General features: G+C 36.4%; 1 protein-coding gene and 1 pseudogene across 1 annotated transcript in view; one reads left to right on the forward strand and one right to left on the reverse strand.

The window, feature by feature from the left end:
• The window catches only part of Kcnb2 (potassium voltage-gated channel subfamily B member 2), a 443,261-nt gene that overhangs the window by 139,647 nt on the left and 278,385 nt on the right, over positions 1-25,229 (forward strand). The window lies entirely within an intron of this gene.
• On the reverse strand, positions 1,525-6,261 carry LOC106009181 (small ribosomal subunit protein uS5 pseudogene; annotated as a pseudogene).

The following is a 25,229-nucleotide window of genomic DNA, read 5'->3' on the forward strand; positions in this document are numbered from 1 at the left end:
TACAGGTACAAGCACCCAATGATAAATGTAAACGTATTGTGTACCTAAAATGTACCAATAAAAGAATTTTTTTAAAAAGAATGGCTAGATCCAATATTTATAGAATAATCAAAGATATTCTGGAAAGTTTATTTTGCTATAAAATTATTATTTTTAATTGAGTTAAATGAATTAGAAAAACAATAAGAACAGTTTCAGATCCTGTACAATTTCTCTATTTAGAATCATAAAAAGATAATTCTCAACTAAACCATTTCCCTCAAATTCATTAACATAGATATTTCCCCCACAGTTGCAAATATTAACATGCTGCTCCTCCATACCACCAATTATCAACATGCTAACATATCCTGAATTATGGATGACATAATAAAATTTAACAATAGCACATTACTTTTGGAGAGTCGATTCTAGGGTCACCATAAACTTCTGTGAAATTGTGATTAATTAAAATAGTTATATTGCTGTCATAGTTGCTCTCATTACCATTCCCTGATATTATCTGTGATGAAAGATCAATTTGTGATGTGTCTTGAATTTAACAGAAAAGCTCTTTTTTGTTTTAATTTAGTGGCAATTATTTCTAAAACCTTCTGTTTGTTTTTATGCCTTTTTTTCTCAAATGTCTTGGTACTTTAGGAGTATAAATCTTAATAGCAAGTACAACCTCCCTCCCAGTTGCAGTGATCCTATGACCATTAAAAATACTTTACATTCTCATAACCCTTACTATATGTGCAATAATTCATACATTATGATTTTAAAAATAACTAATAGCATTATCAAGAGAAGAAGATAACAAGTCTTAGTGAAGGCTTGAAAAAATTGGAATACTTGTGCACTGATGATGAGAAATTAAAATAGTATAGCTGCTATGAAAAATAGTGTGGTGGTTCCACAAAAAATGTAAACATAGAATTACTACGTGATTCAGCAATCCTTCCTGTGGGTATATATCCAAAAGAATCAAAAGCATGGACTCAAACAGATATGTGTACGTTTATATTCATAACAGCATTATTCACAATCGCCAAAAGGTAGAAATGGCCCAAACGTTCGTTTACAAATGAATGATTGAACAAAATATGATGTATAATACAGTGGAATATTACATAAATTTAAAACATCATTAAATTCAGATACATGCTACAATATGGGTGAAACGTGAAAACGTGCAAAGTGAAATAATCCAAATACAAAAGGACAAATATTATGTAATTCCACTGATAGGAGGCCCATAGAATAGTCAAAGTCATAAAGGGAATAAAAGTAGTTACTGGGGTCTGGAAGGAGATGAGAATGGGGAATTATTTTAAGGAGTACAAAGTCTCAGTTTGGGAAAATAAAAGCGTTCTGGAATTAATGATGGTGAGTTCACAGATGTGAGTGTATTTAATACCACTGAATTATGCACCTAAAATCACTTGCATGGTGACTTGAATGATTTTTTGTGTTAGGGTATATTTTATCACAATAGAAAAAAATTGAAGAGACAAAGCTATTAATTAGTAGTTTTAAGTGGCATCAAATACTGGAGACCCCTGCAGTTAGATTCCAGTCCATTGCCCAGTATATGGCACAGGCCTGAGAAAAAAACCCTAAAAAACAGAACTAAGAGAGAACGTGGGGAGCCAGGACGATCAATGCCGGTGTAGCTGACAAGGGCCCTGGACAGTGCCAGGCACTGATTTTATTGCCAATCAACTGAGGTAAAGGCAAGCTATGTGCAGTTTCTGTGGAAATTAATGTAAACAAGACTCATAAAGAACAAGACAAAGCATTCTCAAATTAGGAACAGAATAGACAAAATATATGGTTGTAATTAGAACATTGTCCTTCTAGAAAGAAGGTTTTAGTTGTGGGAACGGAATTTGGGTGTGAGTTATACTCTCACCTCAGCACATAGACATCAGCCAGACTCGCTTCTCAAAACAAGCCAATCATGGCGTTAACTCTTCACAGTCTGCTTTGGGCATAATCAATATTAAGGTCTTCTGCAATCAGATACCTTCTGTTGTCATTCTGGGGGCATTTTTCCCTCCTCCTTCTCTACTGGAAGTGCTAGCATGTTGCAATGTCATAGTGATAGGGGCATAATCTAGAAAGCTGAGTGTATCTGAATCCCAAGCACCTCTCTTATGACTTTGGGGCAAGTTAATTAACCTTTGCTTACCCTTAATTTTTTCTTCTGTAAATGGTGATGATAACACCTACCTAGAACAAGGTTTTAAAAGCACTAACCATCCTAGAATTCAAAAGATTCAGTTCTTTTTCACTAACTCTTCTGATTTTCCTTTATTGAGTTTGCTGAATACCACTTCTGTTTGCAGAATTTTAAGTTATATGTTCTATCGAAGATCAAGGACACATCAAGGTCTGGTTAGGTTTTGTATGAGTATAATGGCTTTTTGAATCTAGTTACTTCCCATTTGCAACTTGATGTTCTTATATACTAATCGGGTATAAATTATTAGGCTTTTAAAAACATAATGCTACCATTCATCAGTACCTTTTGTTTACCCAAGTTCAATATAAATACAAGGATGCCTTACAAATATTATCATGATAAAGACTAATTCTCTTTTATAAATAAGAAAAATGAAAGCTGTATGCTTAAATCACTGCTGATAGATATATGCCATTTGTTTTGTAGCTGTAGCTTTTGGCATATATTAAGTATTTTATATATGTTTTGCATGGAAAGCCCTAGCTTCTGATTCCTCGAGAAGAATAGATTGAAAACTACTTGAGTGTTGCTACAAAACAGTGCTTGTAGCAGAAAAGCTTAAGAGAAAGACTGAATTGTTGAAAGAATTGTCAGAAAAGTTTATTTCTTGCTGCTACAGAGCATTGAATGGAGTCATATTAAATTTTTAAAAAGGGATTTTTCTGTGCAAAAATAAAAATATAATATTATGTAGGCTTAAGAAATAAAACATGTTTCTAAAACAACAAAAGTAACTGCTGTGGTTTTGCTTTGCTGGAGGGGTTGACTTCTATTTGCTCTTTTAGTCATTCCCTTTGCTTACATACAACTAAATGTAGAAATGACTAATGGGGGCTGCAACAGTGGTCAACACATATTGGAAAAGAACTATATGAAGGAAAATTGATTGTTTTTTATCACAAAGCAAGGTAGTATATCTGGATACATTTGGAGAAAAAAAATTACTAAGAAGTGTTTAAGTATCTTTGCCAAGAATTTTTTTTAAATCAAAGCTTTTATGTTTATGAGTTTTCTGATGGAAGCAATGAGTAGCAGACTTTGCACAATTTGTTTCAAAGCAATATTGAAAAAAAATGAACAAAATATGCAATAAGAAAAAATCTGCCAGTCCCCAGGGTAAGGACTAGCTGACAATATAATGGATGTTTGCTATTTCTCCGTATCTAGAGTTCTAGGTGGTTGCAAGCCATATATTACCCTCGGTCTACTCCCACCATTTTCACTGTTGTTAGTGGGAGGCCTGTTGCAGAAATAAGGTAATCTGAAGTCTTATTTCATTTATGAAATGAGATCATTTAATCTGGTGTAAGAGCTCATTGCTCCTGTTTACGTACTGAAGATGGACAAAAATGCTAATGGCAGTTAAGAATTAAGATTCAGAAATGTGTGCCTTTGAAAACATTCACTTTAAGACAATTGTTTTCAGTTAAATAACAGTAAACATTGAGAAGTGGTTGTGTTGTTCTGGTTCACATCATCTATCTCCTCTGCATCTCCAACCTGGTCTTTAAATAGGTGTCGAACTTCACATTTACAGGTGCAAATTGTGAAGAAATCACATTGCTTCTTTTGCCAAAAACTGCATTGCAAAATCAAGTGCAGTAATTGCTGAAAATGAAGAGCTTAAAACTAGTTCATTTAAATCAAAAAGTAAGTGAGTCCAGTGAGCAAGGTGCATTCACCTAAATTCCCATGCATAATAAAATTGCTATACCTCTATTCTGGGGTTATTAAAATCCACATCCAATATTCCATCTCTCTCAAAAACACAGAAGACTCTAACACAGATCTTATGGCTTGATGAGATTTTCTGTACCTGGTCTGCTCTTTTGTGCCTGTTTTCTTCCTCTCATTGTTTCCTCCTCCCATTGTCTCATGCCCACACATCCATTAATTTACCATCCTAGGTGGTAGATTATAAGAACTTTTGATCATAATTACTTAATAACAGATCATAATTCCGGTTAGATCTAAATGAACTGTGTATTTTTTTCTTGGTAGGTAGAATTCACATTTGAAAATAGTAGAATTTATTATTTGGCCAGTATTCAGCAGAGGTATAGGTTAGTTTAGCAAGCAAAGTTTAACTCGATGATGCTGTTATTGATGATTCTTGTATTCCACTCGGAATATAGAACCATTCAGAAGAGAACTTCCAGACCTCACCATCAGGTCTAACCAAACCCACTGTCTGCATTTGAATCCATGTACGTTCTATGACTCCCCCCCCCCCCGCCTTACAAACACGAGCCTTTCTACTTTCCACTGGATATTTTTACAGATTGCATTGTTTCTCCTTAAAATTCATATGTTGGAGTCCTAACCCTCCCAGGACTTCCCAACAGGAATATAATGGTGGCAGGTATAATAACTGGAGTAGGGTGGGGCTCTAATCCTGTATGACTGGTGTCCTTATAAGAAGTGGGAAATTTAAATACCGATGTGCATTCCGAGATAATACCTGTGAATATTGGAGTTATGCAGCTACAAACCGAGGAACTCCCAGAAGCTGTAGGGAAGGACTGGGACAGAGCCTTTCAGAGTATCTGAAGAGGTATATCCCTGTCTACACTTTGTTTTGTTTTGTTGCTTTTTTTTTTTGACAGATTTCATTCACTTTTCTTTTTTTTCATTAAGTTTATTGGTACATTTTAGGTATAAAATTTGATGATTCATCATTGGGAATTTGTACCTTTACATGATATATCTTGGTTCTTATTTTTTTCCCAATTCCCCTGCTCTCCCTCCAACCCCTCCACCCCTCCCTATTTACAAAGACTTTGTTTTGTTTTTTCCTTTTCTCTTATTTTTTCCTTTCCCTTCTTTCCTTTCCCCTACCTCTCCCACTTACTTTTCTTATGTAAAGTTGTAGCTGCCACTGGATTGTTGCTACCACTGGAGCTTGAGTCCTCTGGACGGAGACTTGTGTGGGTTTTCACAAGGTGGTCAGTGAATTCCTGGTAGGGAAACCTGATGAACATAGTCTGTTTCCTGAGGTCAGGGGTCAGATATCTGTAGGTCTTGGAGATGGCATCAAAGGTGGCCTTGGCAAAGTTGCCCAGAGTAGCAGTGCAGCCCCTGGCAGGGCTGTAACAGTCATCAGTCCCAGCCATCTGCAGCAGCTTCGTAGGCACAGGGGCTGAGACTATGCCAGTGCCTCTGAGGGCAGAGATCAGACACACTAACCCAGAGCCACAGCAGCCTGTCACCTTGCAAGGGACAGTGTGGGACTTGCCCATCTTATTCCCCCAGTAGCCTCTCTGCACAGGGATGATGGAGAGCTTGGCTAGAATGATGGCCCATTGTATAGCACTGGCTACCTCCTTAGAGTACTTGACACCCAGAACAATATGACCATTGTAGTCCCCAGTGGCAACAAATGCCTCAAAGTTGATCCGCTGCCTAGGATGAGTTTGCTTCTGCATGGACATGATTTTTCAGAATTTCATCCTTGAGGGTGTGCACAGAAAAAAGTTACCTCAGACTCCCTGGTGGACTCGATAAAGAGTTAAATTTCCTCCTTTGATTTAATCTTCATTTCCTTGACCAACTGGCCCAGCTTGGTGACCGGAAGCCACTCCTTGTCCTTGGCCTTACCACAGTGGGCTTTGAAGGCCACTGCGAGAGCCTCCTTGGAAGCCATCACAGCCTCCCTTACCTGGGCCCCCAAGGTCTCCAGATCCTTCCGCTGCACTGGCATTATTAGCCATTTGATTTTTCCTGAAGAAGAAGCCCCTTCTTCACATTTAGATCTCAGACTTCCAGACTGCAAGACTGTCAGACAGTAAGTTTCGGTTGTCACTTGGATTGTGATACTTTTGCTTTGGCAGTGCTGGGGACCTTATACAGGCACTTTCTTCCCTCACTACCAAGCCATTGTCCTCTCAACATTATGAAAATGTTCCCTTACATGGTTCATTCCCATCAGCACATAGGCATGCTTTTAGTTAGCTCCAGTTATGACTATTATTTTGCTCCTTATATAGCAAAACCATTGAAGAAATTGTCTCCATTTCTTATCTCTACTTCCTTTCCTTAACTCTCTCTCTGAAACTAACTCCAAGCAAGTTTTTATGAAAATTGCTCTTGATCTTCACATGTCAAATCCAGTACACATACCTCAGTGTTTATTTTACTCTGTCAGCAGCATTCATTTCACTTCTAGGACACCACCACTCTCTTGATTCTTAGAATTCACTGGCCACTCTTTCCCAATATCCTGTGCCAGTTCATCCCATTTTGTTGACTTAAATATGCGTGTTTCATTTATATCTCAGTAAAGCTTTTATATAAATGAACAGTGGAGTGCTGCATGTTTCACTTTCCAGATGTGTTAAGATGTTCTAAATCTATACTGATTTTTAGATGAACTCCTCCAACCCTTCTGGCTTTAGATAAAATACCGCTAAAATGCCAAGGCTTCCAAATTTGTCTCCAGTTTGGACCTTGCCCCTGAACTCAGTAACTGTTTAATAACTGCTAGACATCTTTATGTAGATGTAAGATTAGCATTACAAAGTAACCTGTCTGGTCCAAACCTGTTCTTCCTCAGTTTTTTAAATGACAACTCCTTTCTTTTTGATGTGTAACATTTTAGATATGTTCTTAACTATTCTCTTTTTTTTAATCTCCCATTGTGTGAGAAAATCTTGTTGGCCTTTACTTTGTAACTTTAAGAATCCAACCATTTTCACCACCTTCTCTGCCTGTTCAACCAAATCATCTCTTACCTTGTTTATTGCATGTAAGATCCTTCTCATTCAGGCTGTGGTTCATTAATAATTGATATGTAGTTTACTCTCCCAACAGCTGCCTGGGCAATCCTTTCAACACATAGGATAGAACATGTCACTACCTGTAGTGATTCCCATTTCATTTCTATCTCACTTCTATTCAAGGTCCTTATTGAGTACTCATAGAATCCTGTAGGTTCCATGTGATTTGTTCTTCAGTTATATTCCAGCTACCCTAGCCTCTTACTTTCCAGATTCCAGAAGCATCCCACACATGATCTTGCCACGGGATCTTTGAATTTGCAGTATTTTCTGCTGTTTTCTTGCCAAGTGGCTGTATGGCTCGTTTCTCCACTCCTTCAAGACTGTTTCAGTGATCTTATCAGAAAGCTTTCCATGGTAAAACCCATCCCAATCATTCTCTATCCCTCTTACCTTATTTTATAAACACTGAGAGATTCATGAAGTTTGTAACATGGGCCACTAAAACACATTCTGAAATACAAATAAATTGATAGAAATACTGAGTGATCCAGGGTCGCGCTGATAAGGTTAGACTGCCAAATAGTCAGATGATATTTCTGTCTTTTTTCAATGCTATGATATGCCCACCTTGGCCAATTATGTTCCTTGGTGTAAACTTTTGCTTCTTTTTACCTGCTTAGGATACTGCCAGGTGTGTATTCTTTTGTGACTTCTTTTGAGCAATTTTTAAAATATTTATTTTCTTAGTATCTAAATGAATGCTTATTACATGGTAAGTTATTTTGAATGAATAATTGTTGATGTTGATAGTGGATGTTTAGACCTTAGATTTTCAGTCGAGCTATAATCATGACCCAAACTGATTCTGCTATGACCTTATTTCATGGCAGATTTGTTTTGTAAGAATTTAAATTGCATGTCTTCCAAAATGTAATAGCTAAATCATGTTTGGAAAGATCCAAGGTACATGGTGAAACCTTAGTTAAATAAGCTAAAGCAGTGAAAGTAGCATCCAACTTTTAAGGCTTAGTGTGGACAATATTCTTATTTGTACACAGGCCCATATAAGGGAAGTATCAACTTTTTTATTTTATTTTTATTAATGGTTCATGCACTTTATGTCTGTCTAGAGCCTTTCGTTATATGATAACCAGATATCGTTCAATCTTGGTCCACATCCTTAGCACATTACATCAGCATTTCTCAAACTTTTCCACTGAAATACTTCTAATATCAGAGGAAAGCAACATGCAATCCCAGGGGTCTATCCATGTAAACCAAAGGAGTTAACTGCAATCTAAAAGTGCTTTGTGTCTTATTATTAAAACCATGGAATTTTCCATTATACTCCCTGAGTCCATGGATTTTTTTTTTTTTACTTTTTTTCAATGCTGAGGATTGAACCCATAGCTTTGTACAGGTAGCTACTGAGCTATACCTTTAGCTCCACTGATTTTTGTTTTGACATAGAATATTGTGTAATATTTCCAGTTAAATTATTTACATTTTTCCCCTAATCTTCAAAAGTAAACTAACATGAACCATGTCTATCCATGGCTTTGAGTAGTTTGTAGGAACTGACACGAGTTTAAAACCCTGATCTGAGACTCACTACACAGTCTCTGGAGAAAAGCAGAATTGAACATTCTTGTTAGATTGAACATTCTTGGCTTTGGCAACTGTTGAACTAAACTCCCTGCTTACAAAGACTGCTATCTGATTGTATGACTGCTCTTGGCAGCTGATAACTTCCTGTCTGATCCAATCCTCATCTTTAATGGAATGATGCATCACTATGTAATGAGTCCTGTTTTATTCATTCTGTTCTATTACACCAAGATCAATAATGCAACTAACATCCTGAAGGCTCAATTATACCCAAGTTTCACTGTGGTGTCCCCTACCTCAGCACGAGATTTAGTTTAATAATAATAAATTGCTAATAAGATTTTAATTACCTGAACTTCTAGAGCACTGTAACACAGTTTCAGCTCTAATTCATTTAGATGTTTTTCTAGGCAGTCTTCCAGGGAATGAACACTAAAAAGAAACCTAAAGGAAGACCTTACGAATAAGGGATAAGAGTAAAAGCATGAAGGATGAGCCTAAGGGTTGAGAGGATGGAGAACCTCCATACGAGGGAGCCATAGGAGGTGACATCATAAAAATAAGAGGTCAGATGATGGAGTAATGTCACATCTCACCTTCTTTCTGAGCCTTCAATGCCAGAGTAAGAGTTGAAATTCACTGGGTAAAAGCAACAGTGCTGTCAAAGACAAAGATGGGAAGATTTGACCCATAAAATGATGTGAAACAACTTCTGAAAACTAATTGGGAAGGCCTATCTGGAGTACTGTAGAATGGAGTAGCTGGTAAGATAGGGCTGAGGCTGTGCCCACAATCCAAGTGTGAGGCAATGAGACATTGCAGAGTAGAAAAGACCGTGGATTTGGGGACTACTTCCTGGCTATGAGACATCTCTAAAGTGAGAATGTGACCTTATTCACAGGTCATACCAATGAGTAATGAGATAAAATATAGCAATGCAGCACAGGGCCAAGCCAGGCTCTCAGAAATGCTACAGACAGATTGGCGAAGCTTGGGCTCTGGGGCCTGCTGCTTCATTTTATATCCTTTCTATGCTGATGGAACCTGCTGTACAATCCTCACCTTCTCTAAGGCTCACTCTCTTCACCTGGGATATGAGAATAGTAATGGAGCCTGCCTGAAAAGGTGATTGTGAAGATTAAATATACCAACAGCTCAATGTCTGCTTTTAATTGTATTCTTTCTGTCCCCTTGTGATAGCCTCCAATTTGGAGCCCCTCAAAAAGTAAAGGAACAGACACAGTAGATTGAAAATAAATGGAACTAGTAACTGTGTTTATATTAAGGGTGATGTGAAAAGGAAGTCAAAGATGACCTTCAAAACAGATTGACACAGAATGGGGAACCGGGAAATGGACTGAGTTTGGTTTGGAAGATAAGATTTTATAATGAAGAAAGTGATGTTGAACTTGAAGAAATGATAACTTTCCACTAGAAGTACTAATAGACCTTTTTTTTGTTAGGCCAATACCCAAATTCGAGCGATGAAGTTTTGTAATTTTTTTTTTTTTTACTCTCCATATGTCAAGAATTAAAGTTTGCTATTGCTCAAGTTTTCACCAAGGAGCATCCAGCCCAAGTTGCTGATCATACTTTCTGAGGGGCCAGGAAATTTCATAGATGTGACTACTGTAAAAATGAGAGAGGGCCAGGGATTTATCTAGTGGCAACGCACCTGTCTTGCAAGTGCAAGGCCCTGTGTTCGATCCCTGGTACCAAAAAATTAAAATTAAAAAAAAATGAGAAAGCAGGGAGAGAGAAAGAGAGAGAGAGAGAGAGAGAGAGAGAGGCTAAGTTTTCTAGCTGATTCAATGCCTTCATTCTTGGGCTGAGTAAATGGGGATTCAAAGGAGACAGGTAACTTGTTCAAAATTAAACATCTGCAGAGTAGACAAGCCAGGTGGGACCTGTATTCCCAGGTTCTCCTTGTTGCCACTAGGCATGACACCTTGCTGCCTTTCATACCCTGCCGAAGGGGTGAAAGACCAGATGTAAATCCCCAAATCACTCCACCGTGACCCACCCAAACATACCTAGAAGTGTGCCAAACCCAATCAAGTTGAAACTCTATCCTAACTGCCATATTGAGCAAGTCAATGACTTAGTGACTTCTCCAAATAGAAAGGAAGGAAGGACAAAGGGAAGGAAGGAGGGAGGGAAGGGAGGGAGGATAAGTGGGCTAGGGATATAGTTCAATGTGAAGGCCCTTGGATCAATTCTTAGTACTGGATTAAAAAAAAAAAATCTCTATTTGATATAAATGTAACTCCTCTCTTCATTGAAGTTGGGGATATTATTTGCCCTTGCTTTCCAAAAATCTCCCGCAATATTGCCCTTTTCTGTGGATCTTGAAGCCCAATTTCAGCCCCTAGAGAAATCCACCTGTATAGCCCCTAAGTAGCCTTGCAGAAGTACAGTTATGCCCATTCACTTGCAAAGGACACACATGCTCTAGCTTAAAAAGTCAAAAATGCATCTCACAGAGGATGGCAGCATTCTTATGTTGCAGATATTTGCCTGCATGAAGGAGTGTGGTGGAGTTGCATCATTTCCCAAAACATTAGCAAAATTGTACAAAGTTCAGCATGGTAGGAAGCAGTATCCCTGTTCCTATTTTAACTCAAGAGAAAACTGAGATGAAAGAATAATAATATGCCTGAATCCTTCAAAAAATGTTTTGTTGAAAACTATTTGCATCTAGGAGTTAAAATATATTTTCTAGTACTTATCTCTGTTTAACCAAGACAGGCTGTAACAAGGAAAGTTTCAATTTCTTTACTTTCTAGACATACACAGTTACTTTTCTAAGAAAACAATATTAACCTGTCTGACTATATGATTTTCTTTATGAAACCTAGTTTCTTTTAGATAATAACTGAAGATTAACTTTTTAAAATATATTGGCTTCCTGCCATAACAAATATTGCCTGGAGTGTGGCTACTCTACCTAACATAGCTGAGATGGTCTCCTGAGTTGCTCAAAGTGACTCATCGGTAGTTATAGACCAAGGCAAAGAATATCTTATACTTTTCTAAAGTGTATATGTTAATGATTATGCTGTGTTCTCTGAAATTTAGAAATCTTGCTGACTACTATTATAAAGGAGTTGCTAATTACAATATTAATATAATCATGTTGACACAGGAAGTTTTTTTATCTTCAAAATAATCCTAGTATATCCCAGAAAGTAGAACATCTGGGTATTTGGCTATAGCTCACCATGGTGCCAGACTCAGGCTCACAGTCTTTTTCAACAAAAATTATTGGATAGTCATGGGCACTAAAGTCAAATTCTAGTTGACACATGGGAAAATTTGATAAAATAACATCATTGAGATATGATTGCTTCCAAACACTAGATAAAGTTGTTATCTCATGATGATTTTGTGTTTATAATCTGTTATGTAGAGAGCATCAAAAGAATCACATGGTCTGAAACTGATAAACAATAAAGTGGATCCTTGTAATCAACATTTATTCAGACATAATGAAAAAGCTTTTATTCTTTCCTTTGTAATGTCAGAAAATATACAAATACCCTGCTGTCACCATTTAATAATGTTGGCCCTGTCCCTAAACCCTTTCCATTGCTTCTGACACTTTCTTTTTCCTGTTACACTTTGAAGGTTTTGATTATTCATGCATGCAAGCATTCATTCACTCATGCATTCATTAAATCAATAAATAAATATTTATTGGCATCTAGGCAATGTGCCAAGACAGAATAGAAAGAAAAATAAAATAATAAAATTAACAGCCAAGTTCATATCAGGAAAACCAACCACAGCAAGCTTCTCCAAGAAAATCAACAGCAAATGATCTTCCCCTCCAATTCTCCTTTTATGCTGTTGGCAGCAATCCTCAGGAGGGACTTCCATGCCCAGAACCATGCTGATTCAGTTCAGCTGGGCATTACAAGTTGACCATTACTTAATCCACCACAGGTACTAAGTTACAGCTGGATAGAAGTAAGAAGTTCTAGTGTGCTGTTGCACAGTAGAGTGATACAGGTAAACATAATGAAATACTGTGTATTTCAAAAAGCTAGAAGAAAGGAGTTTGTTTCCACTATAAAGAAATAACTATTTGAGGATATAAATATGTTTAACCTTATTTAAACATTACATAATACATATGTGTTTTGAAACATCACATGGTTCTCCATAAATATAAACAATTTTTGTTTTTACATGTTGATTTAAAAATTAATTTAAATTAAAAAATAATAACTAAGCAAACAATATAAATAAATCTCACAAAATATTGAAGAAAGCAAGCAGCTGCAAAAGACTTGATTGGTTCTGTTTATGAAATATTCAAAAACAAGCAAAAGTAATCCAGTCTGTCAAGAAAGCGAATAATACTTAGTGCTTATGGAGGAAGTGACTAGAAAAGAGAAAGGCGAAGGGGTAGGAGATTTGGTAATGTTTTGTGTCTTGATGATCACCAAATTATTCACTGATGACTTAGACACTTTAATTATGCTTCGATAAATAAGTAGAAAGAAGAAAAGAAACATAGGAGGGAAGGGGAAGGAAGGAAAGAAAAGAAAAAAGAAAGGGCAAAAAAGGGGAAGGACAAAAGGGAGGGAGGAATGAATTATTACTAGAAGGCTTTGAACTAGACTGACAGTTGAGAACTAGACTGGCTGACTTATGTTTAGCATATGCGAATTAGAAAGCCACTGAGTAATATGTGTGGGTTGTTTACCTTTCAATGAGATGTTCACACAAATGTATTCAAATTTATTTTATGAGGTCTGACCAACATAATTGTTTTTTAATTTTTTTCTGTCTTTGCTTTTTTGAGACACGTTCTCTCCATGTAGTCCAGGCTGGCCTTAAGCTCACAATGTAGTGCAGACTAGCCTTGAACTCATAATCATGTCTTCCAAGTGCAGGAATTCTAGGCTTGTGCCACCTTGCCTGGCCTACCCAACGTAATTTAAATGTCATCTTTATTGTGCTGCTACCCTATAAAAAGTCATCTTTATTCCTTTGCAACATTAATCCTTCATCTATAAATAATTCATATCAAAATAAATTTAGGTTTCTGAGTAATGAAAAAAATTGTAATTTCACGAAGGTCAGGAAAAGCAAAAATCAGTTCTCTGAAGTACAGTGGGATTTCATTGCTGTTCTGAGGTGCAAATGTTGGGCTTAATACACACAGTATCCTTCTTACAAGTCAGAACAACAATCTTCTGACATAAAACCAACTATATACTCAGAAAAGAATGGCATCAGGGAAATCACTTAAAATTGTCACTCCATATTCTAAGGTGTTTTCAACAGTCTCAATTATTTTTTTACAAGTTCTGAAAACATTATGTATAACGCATATGTTCATAAAGATTGGTGCAGTTTTAATGAGTCCATCGATGAATGGACATGCCATCTAATGAATCCTTATGTCACACATTGTCCTTGGAGTTAGCAGTACCAGGTTCAGTGGGAACAACATGCTTCCTGTTTTCGTGGCTTGCAGTCTATAGGGAAAGACCTTTTTGACTGAATTAAAACTGAGGAATGGAAGTACTGTGACATTGAAAGTGCAGGGAGACAAGGGAACAAGTATAAAGAACACCTAATTAAATGGAGAGGTAAAAGAAGTTATCCCAGGAGAAGAGAAGCTAAAGCTGAGACCTGAAGATGAGTGCCAGAGGGGTCACAGCAGTGTCAGAAAGACAAGGCAGAGGAAGGACAAAGTGAGTCTGTCAAGATGATGGGGAGAGCATGGCTCCCAGGCACAGTTGGGGCAACCAAAGTTGTAAATGCTTGAAGTACAGCATGGGAAAGGTAGAGTTCTGCTACCAGTCTTTTTTCTTAAGACATTTTTGTCTAAAAGATTACATTTTTGTCTAAAAGATTACATTTTTCCCACTTGAAACTCAAAATCTATCAATTTATTGGTGTGTCAAGATCTTGAGCTTTCATACAGAAAAATACTGTCTCTTCATTGGATTCTGCAGGATGAGCCTGTTGAAGCGTAGCCTCCCTTGGCCACATATGGCCTGAAACAAGTCTTATCAGGTCAATTTGGACTTCTCCAAGTTGGCAGTGTGTAATTATTCTTTTCTGCATATTTCTTATCTAAGAAACTTGAAAGAATGAGAAGCAAATCTACAAGGCAATAAGTTGATATAAAAAAGCAGTAAACCCCATCCCAGGCTCCTAGGGCAGTGAAGCTCAGCAGGTCCCAGCACCCGGAAGGAAGCTCCCCACCTCCATCCCAGGCTCCTAGGGCAGAGAAGCTCTGCCAGTCCCAGCACCCAGAAGGAAGCTCCCCCGCTGCCATCCTAAGCTCCTAGGGCAGAGAAGCTGAGCCACATGGGTGCCAGAAGACACATAAACAAGCCTCAAAAACAGACTTCCAGATCACCTACAGCAACCCTAAAGGGAAAAGAGATGGAACACTCTGATACTCAACCACCTGGACTCTCTGAACTGGCAACAAAAGAGGATCTGGGAAAAATGAAATCAGGAATAATTACTCAGATAACAGCAAAGATTTTGCTCATGGTGCAAGACATGATTAATAAATCTAGAGAGGACACAGAAAAAAAAATAGAGGATCTGAGGAACATGATGGAATCTCAACATAGCAAACAAATGGAATCCATAAAACAGATACAAACAGATTTCCAAGAGATTAAAAACTCCATCGAAAGTCTGAGCAGCAGAATGAACTAATGTGAGGGTAGAATTTCACATATAGAAGATAAGATTGCAATTAGTGAGGAGGAAAAGAAAAATTGCTTCAAAATTGTAAGGGACCATGAGAAATCAATCCAGCAGCTGCTAGACTATGCAAAGAAGAATAAAATAAGACTGATTGGAGTCAATGAAGAAAGAGGAGAGAGTGCAGATGACATAAAAAATAACTCTTCACAGAAGTGATGGCAGAAAACTTCCCAAGGAGGGGAAAAGAACTTGACATACAGATAAGTGAGGCATATAGGACTCCAGCTAGCCTTGATCAGAAAAAATCTACACATAGGCATATAATAGTTAGGAGTCCAGAAATCCAACAGAAGAATAAAATTCTACAAGCAGCAAGAGAAAAGAAACAAATCACATACAAAGGAAAGCCCATCAGAATCACAGCAGACTTCTCAATGCAAACCCTCAAGGCAAGAAGAGCTTGGAGTGATGTATTTCAAGCCCTAAAGGAAAACAGCGTCCAACCCAGATTGATGGGCCATGCAAAACTATCTTTCAAAATTGATGGAGGGATGAGATACTTTCATGATAAAGAGCACCTCAGGAACTTCATGAATACCAAACTGGCACTCCAAAAACTTTTAGACAATACCATAGGTATTGTGACAGTGAGGATCACAACCCCAGGAAACCCAGCAGAATGAATCCATTGGGCGTGACAAATTAAATGCAAAGGGGGAGAATCCAACAAAAAGAAAAAGTCATGACAAGGCTTTTAAAACTTTTAACTTCATCTCCCTAATGAGTGTATAATTCAATCTTATTATTGTACTGATTAGTAGTTTTCTGATTCTAGAGTTGCACACCATTCCTTGTGCTATACTGGCTATCATCTTCTTATGTCTACATTTTAATTGGGTTGTCTATTAATGAGATCTAAGAATTCTTTATATATTCTGGTCATAGGTTATATGCATTGTAAATATGGTCTGTTTAAGGACTACTTTTCATTTTAATGATGTCATTTAAAGTTCTAAATTTTGATGGAATCTCATTTATCAATTTTTTTTCTTTTATACATCATGTTTTTTGTATCCTAGGTAGTTCTTGCCTACCCTGAATTCATAAACATTTTCCCTTATAATTTCTTCTTAAAGTTTTATACTGTTAATCAATATATGTTTTTTTCATCCTCATAATTTTGTGAGCATTTTGGGGAAACAGAATTAGTAGTTTTACTCTTAGCTCTGTTGTCATCAGCCAGACCTGTGTGACAATAACAAAATTTAGTCTGTTTTCACGTTTGACCTGTCATCTTTCTCCCTTGTGGAGTAGTGAGAAAGCTGTCTAGGAGATTTATTCTCTCTCCTTCCTAGCAAGCTTGCAGCATTGGTATAGGCGTGTGATTTTTTTCAGTGGGGGAGGAGTTGCAACAATGGAACTCAAAAACAGTAGAACCACAGAATAAAAATACAAAAATAGACCTTATCTAAGTATTGTGCCATTAACACTAAGGTCATGAACTGTATTGCTCCAGGTAGTTAAAGAGTTAATTGGTTCTTTCAGACTACAATTTTATTTCACTAATTCATTTTGAACTTAGCAGAAGTTCGAAATGAAAAGTTAGGCAGTGATGGTTGAACAATATTATACTCTAGAAAGATGTAAACAGCTTTGGAAATGGAGACATTGATCTACATGTTTTACTTGAATATATCTTAAACAGGGACCTAGATCTGCCCTTCCATGGGTACCCAACAAGTGCTACTGTTGGGGAGCTGGGTTTCTCTTAGATATGATGGAAGGGAGGATTCCTACACAGGGCAGCTGGAGGAGCTTTGGAGGCAGAGGGAAGGATAGGCCAAAATCTGGGAGAAAAAGAATGGAAGGACCAGAAGCCCAAGGAAACCCTGGTGAGTGTGGGTGAAATCAAAGTCTGAACACATTGAGGCTACCCCGAGAGGTGGCCAAGAGCATTGCTCTATTAGAAGCTTCTATAGAAGGTATACCTGTCTGTCTTCCATATGGATACAGAAATGATCTTTGTAAAATACCCATCTGATTGTCTTTTACCATCTTGAAATCCTTTATGGGTCTATAACTTTCAGTTAAGAAAATAACCCAAAATGCTTAGTAAGATGCTTAGCTTTCTGACCTAATTTCTGTCCCCCTTTCTGTTCTTGTTTCCTGTTTATCTCTGAGGTGCACTCACCACTGTAGCCCCCAGAAGCTCTTCAGCTTCTGCTAGTGCATCATGCTCTCTCACACATCCACATTGTTCTTTTGGCAGGAATGTCCATCCTCCTTTATCCATCCTCTAGCCAATTCCTGCTTACAATTCTTGGAAAACCCAGCCCCCTCCTACCCACCACACACACACACACACACACACACACACACACACACACACAATATCCTACACCTACATTCTTTATAGTATTCACCGTGTTTTTTCCTAATTCTTTATTATTTGGGATCTCTCCACTACTCTGTAAACTTCTTGAGTGCACAGAGACCAGGGCTTATTTTACTTTGCATTTCAGTGACTAGAAAAGTACTTTGAAAAAATACTGAATAAATGAATGAGTGGACTACTTTAAGGTATAATTACTATAGTTAGTATACATTTTATACATTATACATTATGGTACATCATGTTCATAAACTTAACATTTTGAGGAGAGTTATATAGATATTAAGATTTAGAGAGATATATGGTATTTTAAAATTGATTTCATCTGTGTAATTGCTCATCAATAAATATATTCAGTGCATTGAACAACTGGTATATGGCAAGTACTGTGCTTGGCAGTATGAGGAGAAATTGATTTAGACATAGCCCTTGTCCTCCAAACTCATCCTTCTGGGGAAATGAACAGGTAGTTGTATGTAATAAGCATAACAGATTTGGGTAAGCACTATCCTCAGCAATATTCTTTGATTTTAACATTATTTATACTTTTAACATTCAACTTTACCGTGATAAAACATTTTCATACTGTAAGATTCACATTCATTTTAAGTATACATGTCAGTGATTTTTAGTATGTTTGCAGTTATACAACCAATACCATGTCCTAATTTTAATACATTTTCCTCACCCTAAGAAAGATCCTGCCCATTAGCAGATATTTCCCACCTCAAGGATCTACTTATCTGCTTTCTGACTATAAATCTGTCTTTTCTGGACATTTCCATAAACAAAATCATATAATATGTGATTTTTGTTTGAGTTCTTTCACTTGACATGAAGTCATTGAGATTATCAATGTTGTAACATGTATTAGTAGTTCATTCTTTTTTATTACTAAATAGCATTGTATTATATCAATATACCACATTTTGTTTAACCATTCACCAGTTGATTGACATTTGTGCTGTTTCTCATTTTTGGCTAAGAACTTAGGAATTTAAAATATAATTCTGGTTATAAGTTGGGCTTATGCTATGCATTGCCACCTATAAAATATGTAGGTTTTTTTGTATTTGGAAACCAGACTAGTACCCAACTTCTTTTATTTGTGACACTAAAACAATATTATTTTTCTGAAATTATTCTTTACATTAACAAGTTTGTATTAAAGCTTGCTTTAAGGCATGGAGGAAAATGTCCAACTTTTTAACCATATAAGTCAATGTAGCTGTAGTAAAATGTTGTGAGAGAATTTTTTCCTGAATCCTACGTTGAACTTTGAAAGCAGGAAGTATTTCATTTCCAATCTCCTGTGGATCATCTGCTCTGTAGAAAGAGCCATGAGTGAAACATCTTGGGACAAGATGGAATGCATGAAATGCTGCCCAATAAGAGCAACCATATGATTTGATAATTACTGTTTCTTTCTCTCCCCAGAAGCAAATTGCTGTCATTACCAACTGTCATCAATTAAATCAGCTATCATCTCAGTGTCTGTAGACCAGTGGAGAATCCCTTGTTTAAGGGAATAAAGCCAAAAATAAATGTTCTCATTTCTCAAAAAGTTATTCTGCTTTTTACATAGCCCCTATTTATGCCTGCATGTCTGATAGTAGTTGACACTTTCTATAATTCTTGTTTTGTCAGTCCTACTAGATTTGAAAGCTTCTTGAAGATGGTAACCATATCCTACACGGTTAGGCCATCATTTTTAGATATGCCAAATTTCAGACTTTGATAAACTTTAACCAATTTATAACTGGAAATTATATGACTATTTTATTGCACTGCATCATCAAATGCATAGCTGTATTTATTTCAATTAAAATAATAAAAGATATGATAATTATTTCTTTAATTCAGATGTCCATGAAGTATAAGTGTCTTTTAATGTAGTGGATACAAGAAGAATCTCATAAGTTCCTTCACATTTTGAAATGTGAAAGAGGTAGTTGACTTTCACCTTTGCAGAAGCCTCTGGTTCCATTCTCCTGAAACTAATGACAACAGAACGTGTCTTGAGGGCTGTGGATGCCCACTGTTAGAGGTATCCATGGCAAACCCTGAACTTCCTCCACCAGTGGAACTGAGTGTCAAGTACAGTTGGTGACTGTTTTTATATGACTGATGTTTTATATGTTTATGATGTTTTTATATGATGATCAGCTCCCCCAGGCTAAGAAGGATTTAATCTGTTTTCCCTCTGAATTAAGTGTTTCTATAACTTGACATTTTAATACATAGGCTTTGTCTTCCCCAGTGCCTGTCACTCTCTATAATACTCTGATTTGAACTCTGGCAGTAGACATCACCATGCTTTCCAGAGCAGCACCTAACTTTCTCACTGTGAGGACACTTATTACCATATTGGACTTAATACCGGTTGACTTAAATCTTCTCATAATAGTCAATGCCAAAGTTGTCATAAAAAGAAAGAAATCGTACACCCTTCAACTAATGCTATTTCAGGGCACAATGGGAAACTCTTTCCAACTGATAATTGGTTTTACATCCTGAAACCTCAGACGTTGTAAGCTTTATAATTATTTTAGTGAATGGAACCAGTAGTTTTTATTCATGCTTAAAAAGCTAATCTGTTTGCTGCAATAATATCCAACATCTGCAGATGTCACAGGTTAATTACATATTGCAGCTACAAGTACAGCAGCTCACTAATCAGTTGATATCCTCAAAATTCTTCATCCAGTGATTCTTATGGAGAGCCTGGAAGTTTCCTGACTTCCAAAGCTGATAGCCAAGGAAATTGAGTGGCAGCTTCATATACATAGTGTCATCATTTACCATTAATATTTACATTCCCAATCCTATTTCATTTCTATCCTTGCCTTTTTCCTTCTGTAATTTCAATATTTCCATATGATATGATTAAAGATCATCTTTCTTTCTATTCTAGTCAGTGGTTGATGATGAGATAAATACAGAAATCGAGGGGTAAATATTTACATGCAGCAGTTTGGCCATGCTACTGAATCTATTAATAAAAATTGGGGGCTTATACTTCCTACATCTTTGGGTTTTAAATTTTATTTTTCTATTAATTAATACTTATTTTATTTAACAAAAATATCTGTCAAGGATTGGAGATAAAATAGGGAAGTATATTCCTTACCACAGATAGCTTAAGAAGCAATTCTCTGCCCATTCTATAGACACTTGGTTGGTGTGAAGAATTGGCAGGTTGCTTTGTTTTCTATATAAAAATGTAGTTTGTTGTAAAAGTTAGTGTGAAAGCTCATCACCTCAACTGTTGTAAAAGTTATTATGAAGGTTCTTCACTTCCAATGGTCTGTTATATCTTCTGTCTGACATTAAGGACTGTTTTGGGCATAAAGATATTTAAATCTTGAATTCCAAGCTTGTACGCATGAAAATGCTTCCTGCACTAATATCATCCCTTCTCACACACATGATCTCATAAATTATATAATATAGCTTTCTATGTTTGGAATTATTATCTATATTACTGGTTTTATTTCTATTTTGGAGATTATTGGTACTAAATATTTTATTATTGAGTACATTTTAAAATAGATTAATGCCTTTCCTAATTTAGGATCTTTCTTTAAAAATGTGAGCTAGAAACAAAGCTTAAGTCAGAAAAAATTCTGAAGTCAAACAGTAGTACTGCTAGTGATGTGAGTTTCATGTTTTGCTAATGGTGAAATTATATAACTTGCTTTTGATAATGAAGAAACCGAATATTATGATTATCATAATTATTAGCTGTCTGTTATAAGTTATTAGTTATCCATTATTAGCTATCTGTTCTAATTTGAACAAATGAAGAACAATTGAGTACGCTATGCATTTCCTTCTTTCATTTGCAGCTGTCTGGTTTTCAGCCAGACATGGTGAGTGCTGTATGTGTGTCTGCATTTATGTGGGAAAAGTAACTGGGTTTAGGGTGATGGGCTTCCCGCATCACCTTCTTACCGCTGATTCGTCTCTGTGCTCTGCATATGGAGACCACTTTTTTGGCATCTGGATATACTTTTGCAAAAGCATTGCTGTGACACTACTTGTGTCTGAGAGGACATTTGCTTATGTGAAACATTGTCCTTTCTGTGTCCTTGTTATAAGGTTTCCCGGGACTTGTTGAGAGACCATGTTACACAGGGGGCATAAATACTATGTCTATCAACCTGCACGTCCACCAGACAGCCAGGGAGAGAGCAAGGTGTATGTTCTAAAAAAAAGCAACAACTCCCTGTACAAAATGTCACTCATTTGGCCTCAGGCTGGTCCCAGCCTCAGAAAAAAATATAGGCAGTTCGTAATATTCCAGAGATATTCTTGGAATGACTTAAAATTCGGCCAGTTTAACATTATTTGTGCAGGCCTGCTGTCTTGATAGTTGCAGAGTTCCAGTGTGGACTGGATGCGCCCAGAGAGAACAAGAAAGAAAAAGCGGAGAGAATAAGACCAAGAAGGGAGAGAGTGAGAATGTCCCTTGTCTCTGTTATCCCCTTTCATACCAGAAATACCAACTCTTATTACCTAAACAACAACAAATTATCTGAAATTTGGACTTCTCCCTCCCACAAAAACTGTGGTTCACAGTTCAGTATTCTGTCTTTCCCTTTCTTGAGTTAAGAGGAAAACTTGCATTCAAATTGATTATTTTTCAATCATAATGAAATGTTTATTCTGGGGGTAAAATATGTACACTGGGAAAGAAAATAGAAACTTAATGCCATCTGTTGTCCTCATGAGAGGAAGGAGAGTAATTAATTATATCATAACTATATTATGAACTATTGAAGGATATGGAAATATTTTAAGTCTAATTTAATTTTTGTTTGTTTACTTTACAAGGCCATTTCTTAAAATAATCCCCTTGCAGACATGCAAAGCCCTTTATTTTGCATAAAGTGGTTGGGAAGAAGATTGGCTTTTAGAGTCAAATCTGCAAGTTTGCATGTGTGACATGCCACATCTGTTCACTCACAAATATGTCTGTTTCCTTTTGTCTTTCCTATTGGAAGCCCTCCTCTGTATTCAGAAATACCAAGATTTATACATGGTGTGGATTTGTTACATTTGTGTATTTCTGCATTTTAAAGAGAAGCCTGCCTTAAGCAGTCATTCTGAAGAGCAAAAATAAATCCATCATGTAGCAGCATTTTTAAAATAACAATTTTTTAATTTGTATGAAAAAATTTGATCAAAATGTTCTAAAATATGAAGACTTCTATGTAGTTATAGACATTTTTTAAAAATAGTGTCCTTAAATCTTGCGAGAGATAAGAAAATAAAGGATATTAGAAAAAAATCATTGCTTAAAGTAGTATCTCATAACATTGGGTACAGTGTGTTACCTATACTATCAATCTGGATCAATCAATAAGTAGTAGAAGTGGCTGTTTTCAATAATAAATTTTATGACATTTTTACAATAAACTTTTTCTCCTTCAAAAGGTAAATACAGTTTTATTTTAAAAACAGAACAAATGTAGCTCAGTGATAGAATGCTTGCCTAGCATCCACAAGGGCCTAGGTTTGATCCCCAGCACCATAAAAACAAAAATAAATATAAATATTTATGTATTTGTTCAACTTATCCTGTTCTAGGTTTCAGGCTTTTCAGTTGATTCTTTTCCCCTAAAAACAAGGACCCCTAAAATTCCATCAAAATTAATTTATATCATTAAGTGTATTAAGCTGAATATAAAATTTCATGAAGGTACAACTTTATGAATCTATATTTTCTTATTTATAAAAATGGATTGAGAATATATCCAATTTATAAGAAACTTTTCATTGTTCATATGGTTATGTGACTATGGCAAATATTAACTAAGATTTTTAAATATTAATCAAGTAATCTAACAATATGAGTATTTAAAAATCCCGTGGTGCTGGAGATTGAGCCCAGGGCTCCTGCATGGGTGACAAATGCTCTACTACTGAGCTACACCCCCAGCAAAATAAGCATTTATAAAACTGGGAGTCTTCTTAATTTGTATTGAACTTCTGCTTTAATTCATTCATGCAATCATCTTATTTGAAGAGGTTTCTTTAGGCAAAAGGAGCTAGCCACAAATTATACAAGAACATTACCACTCTTTTTCTGGCATGATTTTTCTATTGTTGACTAATTCAAATCATCCAATGTGTTTCCTAGAACTCATTTTAGACACATTCGTATACTGTGTTCATAACCCCTGAATGAATCACTGAAAAAATTTTGGTCATTGTTTAAAACAGCCAATCATTCCAGCAATTTATTTATCCTAATTACTTAATATTTTCTGTGTCTGTTTTGTATTTTCCAAGACCTCCTGCAAATTAAGTATTTTCCAAGACCTCTTGCAAATTAAGTATTAGCTCTACAAGATGACATGTCAAATTAGAGACAAAGCTAAAAGGTAAATTTAATCAAATTGTGGCCCTAGGCTGCTGTAAAATAGAGAGAGAGAGAGAGAGAGGGAGAGAGAGAATGATTTCTAAAGTGATTGAGTGTCTGACACTTGCAGAGTCATCTATCGGAGGCAGTTTGGCATAACCTTGTCAGAAGACTCAGGGATAAATCTAATGGTTTTTGAAGTTTCCCTCCCTGTTCTGCTTCCTTTATTCTTTCTTTCCTTTAATAAATATTTATTAAGGATTTTCTTTGTGCTAAGTGCTTGGGCAGTAAGCCAGGGGTGATGTTCAGGGCAGAAATGGATCCTGCCCTGAAAACGTTTATAATCTAGCAGAGCAGTAAAACAGGAATGAGTAGGATGCATGTGCTAAGGGTCATGAAAGTTGTATGAAGAGATAGGGTTATTCACAAGAAAAACATAATTTCCACTTTGGAAATTAAGGAAATATTATCACATAGAGAACTTGATAAAGGTGATCTTCCTCCAGAAAAATATAGCTCCTACTATACATGTACATCTACCTTTCTCCAGAAAAATATACTTCCTATTATGTATATACATCTAATCTTGAAGAGTTCACACCATCACTGAAGAGGTGTGTGTGTGTGCGTGTGTGCGTGTGCATACATGCTCATGTATCTAAGCCTAGGTTAGGAATCCCTGACTTTGAGAATGAGTACCATACTTGACTTGAACTTTCAAGTTCAGGTAGGGTTTGGATGGGAAGGATACAACAGATGGACAGACCAGTGGACAGAAAAGCAGTGGGAGGGAATCGGGAGCCAGGAAAACATGAGGAACAGCCCCATTCTGATCTTAGAGCCTACTTTATTGTATTAGAAAAACGTTTTCTGTATAAATCATGTTATCTTAGGGACCTTTATGAGCCATTGACACATGAAAAGTTTCTCATTTTGATAAAATCTTTTCATCACTTATCTTTCTCGTGTACTGAAAATGGTTTATTTTTCTTACATATTAGTCAATGGGGAAAGCAAGTGAAAAGTGGTGGCTTTGTGTAATTAATTTTTTATCTTTCCTGCATACATCTAAAATGGTTATCTTCCAAAAAAACTATAACTGCCACTTTATATCATCCCAGTTATTCATATGCAAAACTAAAAAGTATTGATCTTAGCAAATAACTATTTAATTAATGTAAACATTGCTGCTGCCTTATTGTTAAAGACTATTACACTGTCCTTTGCCATTAC

Source organism: Heterocephalus glaber, unplaced genomic scaffold, assembly GCF_053883595.1.
Source record: "Heterocephalus glaber isolate CG9 unplaced genomic scaffold, H.glaber_assembly_v1.0 deba00001553, whole genome shotgun sequence".
Classification (NCBI taxonomy): domain Eukaryota; kingdom Metazoa; phylum Chordata; class Mammalia; order Rodentia; family Bathyergidae; genus Heterocephalus; species Heterocephalus glaber.